The sequence below is a fragment of the Rhinatrema bivittatum genome, chromosome 1, assembly GCF_901001135.1.
Source record: "Rhinatrema bivittatum chromosome 1, aRhiBiv1.1, whole genome shotgun sequence".
NCBI classification, from domain to species: domain Eukaryota; kingdom Metazoa; phylum Chordata; class Amphibia; order Gymnophiona; family Rhinatrematidae; genus Rhinatrema; species Rhinatrema bivittatum.
The window spans coordinates 778,881,488-778,894,914 of record NC_042615.1 but is presented as its reverse complement, the minus strand read 5'-3'; the positions used below and the strand labels follow the sequence as shown (position 1 = coordinate 778,894,914).

At 46.7% G+C, this 13,427-nt stretch overlaps 1 protein-coding gene across 2 annotated transcripts in view; it reads left to right on the top strand.

Moving 5' to 3' along the window:
* Positions 1-12,223: 12,223 nt before the first annotated feature.
* The window catches only part of ME2 (malic enzyme 2), a 252,101-nt gene continuing 250,897 nt past the window's right edge, over positions 12,224-13,427 (top strand). For both annotated transcript variants that reach the window (XM_029580037.1, XM_029580031.1), the window contains exon 1: positions 12,224-12,461. The gene's annotated coding sequence lies outside the window, so the exon portion shown is untranslated. The remainder of the gene's footprint in view (positions 12,462-13,427) is intronic.

The following is a 13,427-nucleotide window of genomic DNA, read 5'->3' as shown; positions in this document are numbered from 1 at the left end:
TGTATGTTATGGCAGCAGTTTCCTTTTCTTGCAGCCCTGGTGGGATGCAGGTTGCTTGCAAGTGGTCTATACTCTGTAACAGCTGCTCCTTTTTGCCTCTGGCTTTTGTCCTGCTTCCTGTTTACATCTGCCAACTGTGCCTTCAGGCCAGTGATGGTGACCTCAGATTTCTTTAGTTAGTGTGCTGCCACAGTGGCACATGCTGAGTCCATTTCCTCTGCAGCGACCCTCTCTGGGCTTCTGGTATTGCCTGTCTTTGGCCAATCTGCAGCATCTCTCTATGGCCACTCTGCAGAGACTGCTACTGTGCTCTCAATAGCACCAGTCTCTTGCTCCGCTGTAGTGCCACACATTGGCTCCTTTGCAGCCCCTCTCACTGAGGTCTCCATGGCATCTCTCTTTGGGCTCTCCATGGCAGCATCTCCCTCTGGCTTTTCTGCGTCACTTCCATCTGGTATCTCAGCAGCACCTCTCTCAAGCTTCTCCATGCTGCCTTCCTCTGGCCAGTCTGTGCTGTTTTCCTCGGGCCGCTCTTTAAAGTACCTCCAAGAGCTCTCTTGAATCTCAGTCACATTCTGCTGACTCTCATTCTCTTTTCGAGAAACAGGTTGCTCTTTTGCCCCGTCTGCATGGTACACTCCATTGGCTTCACAACAGCGGGTCTTCTCAGGCCGTTTTACATTGCCTTCCATAGGACAATCAGTGCAGCATCCAGCAGGCCGTTCGGTACTCTCCCCTTCTGGGCAGTCTGTGTTGCCTCTACCCAGCCAGGCTATGAAGCTCCACCATGGGCTTTTTGGTATTGCTAGCTCAATTACTGATGGATCTGGCACTCTTCCTGCTCAGTTGTAATCTCTGTGGGATCTTGCTACTCAGAATCTGTTTTGGCCTCAGCCCCATTGATGCTTTCAGCTCTCTCTGGCGTTGAGACCCTCAGAAGATTAGAGCTGCAGTCATGTGTCTTAGCTGCTGTATAGCCTATGTATCCATCTTTATCTCTGCCAGATAGACAATTACTTGTGCCCAGTGTGTTTCCAGACCTTTGGGTTCCTCATGGCACTCTCATGTCTCCTTGCATGCTTCTCTTTGGGGTCTTGCCAGGCAAGATTTGGTCTGATGTCAGCTGTCTTGTTGCTTGCAGTCTCCTCCGAAGCAGTGTCACTTTCAGGGCAGAGCAGACAGTTGACTTAGTTAGCTGTGGTGCTCTCTCTGCTTCCAGCTGTACTAAGTCCAGTCCTGGTTTTCTTTTAGTCAAAACTAGCAGCTATACATGCCGTCTCCTTCATGTTTTTCCCAGATGTTTGTCCAAAGAGTCTGGGATTTCAGGTCAGTTTCCTGTAGCTGTTTCTGTCCTTCTAGGAGGCTCTGAATCACATACCTACTCGTGATACTTTTTCTGGCCTGAATTCTAGTGCTTAGTGCAGAGCCAAAGCTTGCTGATAAGAGGCCATAACCTGTGCTACACTCTGGTAGCTGCAGCCTCTGTAGGGACCATATCCTATTTCTGCCCAGCTTCTTTATACCACTATTTCTCTTTTTTTTTTTTCTTCTTTATAAAAGGTAAATGAAAAAAAACTTCCTGCATTTCCAGTGCTAACTTCACTGTGAATGAGCTCTAACTCTAGACAGAGCTTGCCTGCTTTTTCTGCTGACAACCTAAACCTGTCTTTCTTCTAGGCCCCACAGGACCACTTTCTGTTTTAAAGGCAGTTTTATTTTTTGTCTTGTATGCTGAGGCTGCCATCGCCCGAACTTGCTGCGCTTTCTGTGATCCGGCAAGAGTCTCTGACCACTTAGCATAACAGAACTGTATGCATTGTGAAATCCAAGTGGAAAGGGTTCCTTTAGTAACAGGCTGACCCGGGGAATTTGGGTTGAAAGAAACGAACAACTGCGAGGAACTACGTTCTCTTCTTGTAGTACGTTAAGACTCTCTTGCAGTCCAGCGTATGCAACCGCCTTTTCCCCTCATTCTTGTGAGGCTTCAGACAGCAGGTCGGCAGAGTGACTGGTTGATGTGGAAGGCCGACACTACTTTTGGTAGAAAGGAAGGGTGGGTCCACAGGGTTACCTTGTGGTGGTGAAGCTCTAGGTACGGAGAATAGTGAGGAACCGCAGTACTAGGCTAGACTCTACACACAGACACAGAGGTTTTGTATTTATTATACAGCTTTGAGATACTGGTCAGGGGTGGCAGTAGTGAGGTAATCCAGTAGAAGCAGTCCAGGGGTCCTCAGCAGAGGAGACCAGTCCCACACTTGAATAGATGGTAGGCAGCACGAGGTAGTAGAGGAAGTCCCGGATGCAGACTCCCAGCGCTGAGCTGTAGGTGAGACAGACTGACAAGGTTAGATTACTCACTGAAGTAGATAGCTGCATTGATGGAGATCCTGGCAGGCAGAAGTAGTTGAATTACAGGCACCAAGGCAGGGAGAGCAGGCCCTCGAGGAGCGAGTACCTGGTATCCCAGATAGGCACCTGAAAAAAGGATAAGAGCCCTGAGGAGCGGGTACCCAGGTTAGAGATGAAATACCCCGAAGGGCAGAGAGAGCTTCCAGCGGCAGCAAGGAAGCAGCAGAGCAGCTTAGACCGGAGGCGTTCCAATCCATTCACTATCCTTGCTAACTCAGTTTGTTAGCAAACGAAGGGCAGGCTAAATACCTGGATAGCATGACGTCACTCGGAGGGGATGCCCCGAGGTTCCCGCCATGACGTGGATAAAGACATGGGTGGCGTGTGTGCGCGCACCCTAGAAGGCCCTCAGGAGAAACATGGCGAACACCGTCGCCGTTGCTGTTCCGGGGATGTCGGAGAGAGCAGCATGAAGACGCGGCAGCAGCCATCTTCCCAAGGCTTGAGAAGAGAGAAGGAAGAAAGGTGAGGCACAGAGGTCGAAGCCGTCTGAGACCGACGGATGCAACAGACTCTGGTGTTGGGGTCAGCAACTTAGAGGAGCCTTCCGTATGGCGGGATGGAGGGTCCTGCGTCAAGCTGTGCCACCCTTGTGTCGATGGGCCAACTGGTGCAGTTTGTTTCGTTGAGGCATTGCTATGCTTTGGCTTTTGCCTCAGTGCTCGAGTGCGTTGTGTGTCAAGTGCTTCCCATGCTTCAATTCAGACGCAGGCATGGAGTGTCGCTGACATCAATGTTCGTGCGACACATCTCTCCAGCATGACGCCTCAGCCGAGTGTGTCGATGGTCCTGCGTTGGTCGGTGTCCGGCACACTGATGCATCTCCCAACACTTTGTGCATCTTTGGAGGGCACGGAGGGTCGGGCCTCTTACTGTCTGCAAGGCAGTGCCATGGGTCCCACAGAGGAGGCCCGCTTCCATCTTGGCCCTGGGGAGGAGTGGGCTGACAGGTGCTCTGATGCTGGGGCATAAGACATGGAGTTGTCCTTCTTAAGGCGCACTATCTTGGCGGCGCACTGCCTCTGGCTCCGGGGGGACATGCGACCGCAGTCCCTGCAGTTGGTCATGTCATGCTCTGGGCCCAGGCACAAGTAACAATAATTGTGCCTGTCCGTCGTGGACCTGATCTTGCTGCATTTGCAGAACTTGAATCCCGGTGGTATGGGAGGCATACTGGGCGAAGAAATCACTGAAGATGTTCAAGAGAACGACCATCCGAGAGGAGTCGAGGAGCTCCGCTTGCGACTTGTGTGTGGAAGAAACAAGACTGAGAGGAAGATGGCGCAATGCGGGAAAGTATGCGCAGCCTCACATAGAGCAAAGCTCTGTCAGCTAAGGGAAGCTCCGCCTCGTCCATCCCAGAAGACATCCCCAGACAGCATGGCTAATTCAGCCTGCTTATCTGTGGGAAAAACTTTCTTTTCCAGTCTTCCCTGGAGACTTGCTTTTTCTCTGTGCCTTGCGTAGTGAAAATCTCTGACCTAACACCCATATATGAGGGTGACTGAGCAAAATCTTGTGGGCTGGTGCAGGAACCACACTGACTCCAACCTCTTCTCATGTAATTCAACTTTTATTAACACAAACAGCAAATAATATCAAAATAACTGCCTACCTCTGCAGTAATCTTACAACTCAAACTTCCCAGAGAGGGTCAGGAGCTCCTACTCCTGGAGATGTGAGGCCTCCTCATCCCATCTGGACTCACAATCTTATTCCCCTCCAAGCAGGGTCCCGCTCAGAGAGCTCTCTCTGTAGGATTTAAGGTGGACCAGGCGTTTAGCCTGGTACTGCACAAGTTAGAGGGAAAAATAGGGTCACTCCATCACACGCCATACGTGGGATAGCTGAGTAACTTTCTTAAGCTGGAGACGTGTCACACTGACTCCAGCCTTCTTAACAAACTTTAATGTATTGACATCAATTAATATACAATTGGGTAGACTGCTTACCTCTAGCAGTTCACTTACAACCTTCTCTTAGGACAGGGGCTGCCTTCTCCTGGAGACTCAAGCGGGCCTTCTGATCCCAGCTGGGCTTACTCTTAGCCCCCTCCCAGAAGGGTCCTGCCCACAGAGCTCTCTTTCCCTGTAGGATTTAAGGTGGACCAGACTAAGGAGGGATTTTAGGGCCACTCCTTCACAGGCTGGTGGATGTGATGATCATTTGGTAATGTGCCTGCCTGTTGCAAAGGTTGTCGATTTCACATGTAACCTAGATTTTAGACAGTGCCAGGGAAGAACAAGTCTTGTGTTCTTATGAGCAGGCTGTCATGGTACATGTGGGTACCAATGACATAAGAAAGTGTGGGAGAGAGGTTCTGGAAGCCAAAATTAGGCCTTTAGGTAGAAAGTTGAAATCCAGAACATCCAGGCTAGCATTCCTGGAAATGCTGTCTATTCTATGTGCAGAACCTAGGAGCAGGCAGAGCTCTGGAATCTCAATGCATGGATAAGCAATGCTGCAGGGAAGAGGACTTTAGATTTGTTATGAACTGGGCAACATTTTGGGGAAGAGGGGGTTTTACCTTATCTAGGCTGCTGGCACTAATATTTAAAAAGGAGAGAGAGCAATTTTAGAATATTGGGGAAAGCTGACAGTTGCTCAGCAGTGCATAGTTCAGAGGGAGGTATCTTCAAAGGATACTATCAAAACAAGGAAATTAGAGCATCCCCACCCAGTTTCCAGTAAAGATAAAAGTAGACCAGGTGCCTTTAACTAAAGAGCTGAGTTAAAAGATTCCAAATTATTCCCTTCAATTGCTAAGAAGTTTGTAAATGCAAACAAAAAACATACCTGGAAATGTCTGCATGCAAAAGCAAGAAAACTAAACAAATAAGATGGGAGAGTTAGAATGTATAGCACTGAATTAGGTAGCTGTAACTGGTATCTTAGAGACTTGGTAGGAGATAACCTAAGGGACAGTGAGACATCAGGGTACAAACTATATTGTATTTGCAAGGAACAAATTGATGGGGTGGGAACGCTATATGTTAAGGATGGCACAGAGTCAAGCAGGATAAACATCCTGCATGAGACCAAATGCACTGTGAAACCTTTATAGATAGAAATTCTATGCATGAGGAGGAAGAGTATAGCAGTGGGGGTATTTACTATCCACTTGGCCAGAATGAACAAAGAGCCGATGAAATGCTAACAGAAATTAGGGAGGCCAACACTTTTGGAAACACAATAATAATGGGAGATTTCAGTTGGCCCAGTACTGTGAGGGTAAATGTCATATTAGGACATGCTAGCAAGGTAAAGTTTCTAGAAAAAATAAATGTCTGCTTCGTGGAGCAGCTGGTCCAGGAACCAAGATCTCATCCTTACTGGAGCACAGGATTTTGTGCAAGTGGTTGTAAGCGTAATGAGGTCACTTGGCAATAGTGATAATAATGCGTTCAAGTTTGACTTAATAACTGCTCTAGCATTTAACTTTCAAAAGGGAGACTGATACAAAGAAGATAGGAAAAAACTTAAAGGTGCAATTGCAAAAGTTAAGAGTTGACATAATGTATAGACATTGTTTAAAAATACCTTCCACATCTAGCTAGGTCAGTCCAGCTACATAGATTATACTTCCCAGCCACCAGATGAGGAGAACAGGTTCACTGACATCACCCCTTATAGGATCCCTGTGCTGCACTCAGTCTGCCATTATTCATTGTCTCCAGTAGATGGTAGGCAAGCATCCTGTGCTATGACCGAGTCCTGGTTTTAGGTCAGGTGAAGGAGTGGATTGGTCTGCTCCTGGGACAAGTCTTTCGACTCCCTCCCCCCGCTGAGCTGCTTCTGCGGTGATAGTCGTTGACTCCGTCTTGGTTGAGCTTCTCCCAAGGTGACAGTCTTTGACACCTTCCCTTGGTTGAGTAGATACTACGGTGATAATGTCTGGATACCCTTCCCCATAACACATAGCCTGGCAGCCAGGGATCTTCTGGAGGAATAGTTTTTTTTTACCAGGCATAGACTGTGAGCTTTTCTTTTCCTTTCCCTCTTCTACCCCACCCCTGCTCATCTAAGTGAGCTGCTTCTGTTTTGTTGACCTCTCCAAGGAAAGTCCTTTCCCTCTTGTTTAGCAGTCTTTTGCCTTTGTCCGGGTAATAAAAAACAAAACAAAACAGCTGAGAGCAGCTTCAGCGGCAGACTAGCAGTACTTATGTTTCTGCAACCTTCTCTTCCAGATTAAATGAGAAATCCGACTGTGTGATGCTGATGGGTTTCATGAATCTACAGACTTCAGACTGAAGCTGTCAACAGAGGAGGCAGATGCAGGTACACAAGCATTGCTCTCTTCTTACCCATAGAAGATTGCAATAAAGAACATCAAAGTATTGTGCACCCACAAAGTGTGGGGCCACAGGAGAGTTGCTCTAATCCGCCCTGCTCTAGGGACAGTTCTGGTCATGAGTGACGGAACCTGACTTCAGCAGTGCTGTGGCTTCAGGCTCTATGAACTGTGCTTCTTTGGAGTCAGGGAATATGCTTCAAGGCATAAGAAGGTGAATTGACAGTTTAAGTCTACATGTGTCTGTAGAAAAAAAAACTACATTAGTAAAAATCAGGCAGATTGTCAGTTAAAAAAAAAATAAAAAAATTTCATGGATTGGCAATTCTGGTGTTGGGTAACCCGGGAGACCTGGGACTGCAGCCAGGAGACAGGAGCAGGTACCACAAGAATCTTCCACAAGAGATTGGGGAACTGGGCATATAAATGGCAGATGGAATTTTATGTGGACAAGTGCACAGTTATGTACATAAGGAAAAATAATCCTAACAGTAAGTACACAATGATGGGCTCTGTATTAGCAGTTACTGCTCAGGAAAAGGACCTTGGAGTCAATGGACAGCAACAGACAAAAATCAAACAGAATTATTTGAAAAGGAAAAAAATCCCAAACTGAAAACATAATACTGCTGTATCGATTCATGGTCACCCCATCTCAAAAAAAGTCATAGCAGAGCTAGAAAAGGTGCAAGAAGAGCAACAAACATTGTAAAGGGGATGGTAGCTCCGTTATGATGAAAGGTTAAACAGGTTAGGGCTCTTCAGAGCTGGGAAGTGATGAGTGAGAAGGAATGTGATAGAGGTTTACAAAATCATGAGTGGTTTGGAACAATTTATTTACTCTATCAACAGTATTAGATCTAGGGAATACTCCAAGAAACTAATAGCAGATTTAAAACAAATTTAAGATAATCTTTTTTTTTTTAGTCAATACACAATTAAACTGAGGAATTTGTTGCCAGAGTATGTGGTCAAATTCCATAGTAATACAATGGAATTTAAAAAAAGGTTTGGCTACGTTTCTGAAAGGCAGGTCTATTAGCAATTATTAGCCAGGTAGACTTAGGGATCACAACAGAGAATGGATCTCCCAATTAAGATCGTCCAGTTATTTCCAAGAGATTTGGATTGGTTGAGACAGGATGCTGGGCTCAGTGGATCACTGGTCTAACTCGGTGTTTTCCAACCTTTTCAAGCCCAAAGCACACCTACATTAACAATAATGTTGTGTGGCACACCAATCCCCATGGAGCAGGCAGTGTGGACATGAAAAGGTTGCATATGGTCAAAAGAAGAACCAGGGGAGCACTGAAAGTCCCACCACAAAGGGAGAGAGCGAGTGGAGACACATCTAAATCCATCTCAATGTAGCAGCTCCCTTTATATACAGGTGCAGGATAAGGGAGTCGTCGGTGTGCTGTGGGCAGCCTGCTCAGTTAGTTACCTTGGCTGCTGTATGTGGCTGCCAGAGCTCCTTTATTGCTTCTACTTCCAACATTCAGAGTAAGTCACATGCAGTGCTCAGTGCACTCTCTGCCTGGGGATAGGATAGAGAGTAGAAGGACTCAAAAGTGGAGGTTCAAGATGGGGAAAAAGAGGAGGTGCTGGGAGCAATGTGTGTGCTGCACAAAGCAAGGCCCAGGTACCCATGCCCTGCATGCTGCCCATTTATTACCACACTCCGGGGCTCATACTATAGCTAGGAAGAGGAGGCAAGCATGATTACCTGTTTTCAGAAAGGAGTTCCCATTTGTTTAAGAACCCACTGCTGGTGTCCCTTGTTGCTGTGAGGGGCTGAGAGCAGAGTCCTGGTGCTGGTCTGCATCTGAGTATCAAGCAATGGTGACTTTTCCATGACACACCTGAACAAGACTGAAAGCGCACCAGTATGCCATGTCACACTGGTTGGGAAACACTGGTCTAATTCACCATGGAACTTATTTTCTTAACTAGAAGACTTAGGCTGTCTGAAGATGGATAGACTTACTCCTGGGGGAATTCTGCGCTACTGCGGAGCATAGAATTTACGCAGAATTCCCCTCCTGTGCACAATTTCCATTTTCTGCACAGAGTTTGGAGCAGGCCTGTAGTGGGCAGAGCCCATCTCACTAACTGTGAAGAAGGAAGCAACAAGTCCCCCCACTTACCGTATTGCAGCAAAGGAGGAAGCAGCAGGCCCTGGCATGCTGCATCGCGGCGAACAGTGTGCAGGTCTCGGCAACTGTGAGCAGAGCCAATCCCACTCGTGGAGAAGATGGAGCAGGCCCTGGTTAGAGTGAATCTGAATATAGAGCAAAGCTTCCCAAACCTGTCCTGGGGACCCCACAGCCAGTCGGGTTTTCAGAATATCCACAATGAATATGCGTGAGTTCAATTTGCATATATCGAGTCTCCATGATCATGCATATTCATTGTGGATATCCTGAAAACCCGATGACTGGCTGTGAGGTCCCCCAGGACAGGTTTGGGAAGCCCTGGTGTAGAGACTGTGTGAGAAACTGAGAGGCTGTGTAGGGGCGTGTGTGTACAACTGTAAGCTGGTGTGTGCGTGTATGTGTGTGTGTGTGAGAGAGAGCAAGTGTGCCAGCAAGATGGAATCAATGTGAAGGAGTGTGCATATGTGTGAGAGTGGGAGCTAGTGTATATGAAAAAAGGTTTGTGTGTATGTAAGGGAGTGTACTTGTTTGTGAGAGAGGGAACCTATGCAAAAGTTGTTTGTAGGTGTGCAAGAGGGAACATCTGTGAAGGGATGGGTGTGTGTGAGAGAGAGGAAGCCAATGGACAGAGGTGTGTAAGAGAGAGAGATATAGGTAGCCTGTGTATGCGTGAAAACGGAAGGCAGCCTCTATGGGTGCTTTTCAATATAATTATAAATGATCTGGAAAGGAATGCAATGATTGAGGTAATCAAATTTACAGATGATACAAAATTATTCAGAGAAGTTAAATCACAAGCAGATTGCGATAAATTGCAGGAGGACCTTGTGTGACTGGAAGATTGGGCATTCAAATGGCAGATGAAATTTAATGTGGACAAGTGCAAGGTGAAGCATATAGGGAAAAATAACCCATGCTGTAGTTACACAATCAGGCCAATACAGTACAGTGCGCTCCGACGGAGCGCACTATTAACCTGCCCTTGGACGCGCGTTTTCCCTTACCCCTTATTCAGTAAGGGGAGGAAAACGCACGTCCAACCCACGGCACCTAATAGTGCCCTCAACATGCATGTTGAAGGCCCTATTAGGTATGCCCATGCGATACAGTAAGTAAAATGTGCAGCCAAGCCGCACATTTTACTTTAAGAAACTAGCGCCTACCCAAAGGTAGGCGCTAGTTTCTGCCGGCACTGGGAAAGTGCACAGAAAAGCAGTAAAAACTGCTTTTCTGTGCACCCTCCGACTTAATATCATGGCGATATTGTCGGAGGTCTCGAAGAGTAAAAAAAAGTTAAAAAAAAAAAAATTTAAAATGGGCCGGCGGCTGTCAGGCCGAAAACCGGATGCTCAATTTTGCCAGCGTCCAGTTTCCGAGCCCGGGGCTGTCAGCGGGCTCGAGAACAGACGCCGGCAAAATTGAGCGTCGGCTGTCAAACCCGCTGACAGCCGCTGCTCCCGGCTAAAAGGAGGTGCTATGGACGCGCTAGTGTCCCTAGCGCCTCCTTTTGGCTGTTTCTACTGCACCACCTAATTTAAATACTGAATCGCGCACACCGGCGAGTGGCTGGTGCGTGCACCAGGAGAGCGGGCGTTCGCCCGCTCTCCCGCGGACTTTACTGAAACGGCCTGAATGTTAGGCTCCACATTAGGAGTTACCACCCACCAAAGAGCTCTAGGCAGTGGATAATACATTGAAACAGTCGGCTCAGTGTGCTGCGGCAGTCAAAAAAGCAAACAGAATGTTAGGAATTATTAGGAAAGGAATTGTGAATAAAACGGAAAATGCCATAATGCTTCAGTATTGTTCCATGGTGAGACCACACCTTGAATACTGTGTGCTATTCTGGTTGCTGCATCTCAAAAAAAATATAATTGCACTAGAGAAGGGCGACCAAAATGATAAATGGGATGGAACAGCTCCCCTATGAAGAAAGGCTAAAGAGGTTAGGGCTGTTCAGCTTGGAGAAGAGACGGCTAAGGGGGGATATGATAGAGGTCTTTAAGATCCTGAGAAGTCTAGAACGGGTAAATGTGAATCAGTTATTTACTCTTTCAGATAATAGAAGGACTAGGAGGCGCTCCATGACGTTAGCAAGTAGCACATTTAAAACTAATTGGAGAAAATTCTTTTTTACTCAATACACAATTAAGCTCTGGAATTTGTTGTCAGAGGATGTAGTTAGTGCAGTTAATATAGCTGGGTTTAAAAAATGCTTGGATAATTTCTTGGAGCAGACGTCCATTATCTGCTATTAATCAAGTTGATTTAGGAAACAGCATTGCGCTATTACTGGCATCAGTAGCATGGGAGCTACTTAGTGTTTGGGTATTTGCCAGGTACCTGTAGCCTAGATTGGCCACTGTTGGAAACAGGATGCTGGGCTTGATGGAACTTTGGTCCGACTCAGTATGGCAATTTCTTATGTTCTTATATTCAAGAGAGCGAGGGAGCATGCATGAGGGGATGTGGGTGTATGTATGAAAGAGAGCGAGCGAGCCTTTTATGAGGAGGTGTGTATGGCAGGAGAGAGAGGGACAGAGGGAGCCTGTGTGAGGAGCAGTTCTGAGAGGGGTTCAAACTCTGGGAGTGAAAATAGAGAGGAGGGGGAAAGGGAGAGATAGTGCCTGTGAAAGGAATTAGAAAGAAGACTGGCCAGGGGAGTAGGGAGAAAGGGATACTTTTACAATGTGCTTCTAGGAAAATTCTGCTCCAAATATTTTCAACTCTACATCTTTAAGTAATAACTTTGTTTCTGTATTACATTTTAAATTAATTATTTAAAGAAGGTCATATATATTGTGTTATTTTGACCAATATAAAGAATTCAGAATTTTGCAGAATTTTCAATTTTTTAGTGCAGAATTCCCACAGGTGTATCGTAGACTGCACTAGGATGGCCTTGCACCTCTTATCTGCAGTCTGTTTCTATGAAGACAGAGCGTTGAGAATTCCTGCCAATCCGCACCTTCCATTATTAATTCAAAGGAAACCTGTCACACTTTTACTGAAGCTTATCAGAAGCCTACAAACTGGCATGAACCATCACACTGATACATATAAAGCGTTACTATAAAATGGAGGAGTAAACACTCATCAGGATGGAGATATTTACTACCAGCGGACCTGATCATAATAAAAGAGACAGAACATTCATTCAGAAAATAGCACCAAAACAGGAAGCAAGAACACTGAGCTATACTGATGGCAGCTCTTGTTCTTGCTAGGTCGGTCCTGGACTGGTGTCCTTTCTCTTGCGGAGGAAGAGCGGCTTATTACCAAATTCAGCCCCACACACGACCTTCTCTCCTCTCGCGCTGGTCCAGCTGCTGCTGCTGCTGCTGCTTTCACGCGCCCCTCACACCCAAGGTTCCCGCCTCCTGCCCCCCCTCGGCACCGTGGGGCTCTAGAGTCGGAGTCGGCTAGTCCAAATGAGAGGCCGGGATTGGGTAGGAGCTTTGTCAGTCTGCGTCCTGGCTCCGCCCCTTTCCTCGCTCGCTCCATCTCCGGCGGGGGGTTCGCTGGTTGGCCTGGCCGCGCACGGCTCTGTGGAGAGGGTTTTGCTGCTGCTGCCCCTCTCAGCCTGGCTGTCTAGTAACCGGGTAAGTGCCGAGGCTGGTCCTTGCCTTCTGTGGTGTGCATGGGTCGGGCGGTGGAAAGGAGTCCTTGGTTCTTCTCCATACTCCCTGCAGAAGAGAGGGGCTGAAGCCGCCCCTGAGAGATGGGCTTTGTTTTCCTTCGTTCCCGAGTTTGGTCCTGTGCGCAAATCTTGTTGCATTTCGGGCTTGTGACTGGGCCGGACACTGTCAACCCCGTGGCTGCTTTACATCCTACGTCGTCGTTGGGCTTGTAGTACCATGACAACTATCACAACGTAGACGGGTGTAACAATTACCACGCCAAGTTGTATGATTGCTGGATGGATAACAATAACGGTTCCACCTGTTATTTATTTAGTGGGAATATTATAGCCGTGAAGAGAGAGAACTCCTCGGAATGGAATGGTGCTCCTCTAGGTGGGCAACATGGTTTTTTTTTCCAGGCATCGCTTGACACCAGAGAAGCGCGGAAATTAACAGAGTTGCTGAGTGCTTCACGAAACGAAGCTACGCTTTAGCCATTATAGGCATCTGCTGTTTTGCAGGGTTGCTTAGAAATAACTATGTAGTTCTCAGGTGGAGCGACTAAGCAGAAAATGAAAGTTGTGCAGAGTTAACAGCAAACATTTCATAGTAGGGAATAAAAAAAAAAAAAAAAATTCCCCTGGCATTCTTGCTTGATGTTGGAATTGGTGAATCCGTTAAATTTGCTTAATATGTGTATTGACTGTTCCTTTTATTGTAAAGTGTTTTGTAAATTGAATTCTTTCCATACATTGTTATGATTAATGCAAAGTGAAATTCATTTTTTCATATAGTACTTTAAAATGATAATCATATTTGTGGTCAGCACCTGTATGGAGTGGTCTGGTAAATTTCACTTCTCTGGACAAAATAATCCTTCAGTAGTTCTTTAAATGTTCTCTCTGACCCCTCTATAGGGAAATGTCTTTCTAAATCATAGAAACA